This window comes from Aplysia californica, unplaced genomic scaffold, assembly GCF_000002075.1.
Source record: "Aplysia californica isolate F4 #8 unplaced genomic scaffold, AplCal3.0 scaffold00216, whole genome shotgun sequence".
Taxonomy (NCBI): domain Eukaryota; kingdom Metazoa; phylum Mollusca; class Gastropoda; order Aplysiida; family Aplysiidae; genus Aplysia; species Aplysia californica.
The window spans coordinates 828,743-830,183 of NW_004797486.1; positions in this window are offsets into that span (position 1 = coordinate 828,743).

Consider the following 1,441-nt stretch of genomic DNA (forward strand, 5'->3'; position numbering starts at 1 on the left):
GAGAGAGAGAGAGAGAGAGAGAGAGGCTTTCTTAGCAGCGATAACTACATGTACTTCTTTGATACCTTATTAATAGTGCCGACCCCATTTTTATCGGCTTACTTCGGAGAAAGAATGAAGTTGATTAATCCGTCAACAGACTCACCTATCAAATTTGCTTTGTTTCCTCTGTTTTCAGGGGCCAGGGGCGATTCAATAACAGGACAAGACTCGCGGCCCCTGCCATCCTTTGTCTATTGGACAATGGACAAGAGATTGATTGCTGATAATACTTTTCATTCAGTTTCAAAATTTAATTATACCAAACCAATAATATATATCAATATTCAAAATGAACTTTGGCGATTTGAAGCCGCTCCAAAGACAGAAAGGGTCAACTGCTATGTTATCGCACTACAGCGACTTTGTTTATCAACACGAGCTTACAAAAAATACTAGGTGTGAATCGCCCTCTGCCACAAGGCGGAATATATTTAGGCGAGACCAAACCGAAAACAGCTTGCTCGACCTACCCGGCGAATTCAATGATTTCCTGCAGAATGCAACGAGCGCTTCTCGTTGCGAATTGGGCTCTCTGTTACTTTCAAATGAGGGATGTCTGCAGTACAAAATTTCATCAGTATGATTCATCTTAACCTAACTCGAAATCTAATTACTGTGATTACACAGTGCATTAAAATTGTCATCAAGGCTCTAATCGTTTCGTCTTTTTGAATTTTAAACCACCCATTGTTCTGTTTGATTGTCTCTATTCGTCCCTTACTTCCCAAAGTCTGTGTTCAGGTAAAAGTGGGCTTCATCGTTAAACAATTTTTTTAATGACATCAAACCATTTACACATAGCCTATTATAATATTTACATGTATCCTATTCTTGACCCGTTCACTGGCGTGGTCACCGGAAATGCCTACTTGGTGTATCGAAATATGACACGCCTTTAAATCGAGATCATCTCAAAATTCTGGAAAAAGATTTTTTCTAAAAACACCCCGAGGATGAACTTTTTTTGGCATGACCTCCTCAGAGCAGCGAACTGCGTCAATGTTCTCGTTACAGCTAACTTTATAACTATGTCGTTCACTTTTCCTTTTGTCGGACACAGACGCAAATGCCCAGTCCGATATTTTAGTATTTCCTAGAGATATCTACATACCAATCAAGAATAGTTTTGTTTGATGGTGATGGCAAACTGTGGCCCAACCTGTAGTTGACATTCGACAATGAGATTTTTGTATACGTGAGATGTAATTCGTATGTTTCAACTTCCTTTCAATTTCGCTGTCGCACAACAAAAATCACCAAAGAACCAAATGGTTCGGACATCTCAAGCGATTACCAACACACCACCCAGCACAGCGTGCTGACATAAAAAATTCGATGGCAGTAAGGCTGGAGGGTGACAGGGCGATCGAGAAAGACCTGATGGAGTCAGGGAAACATT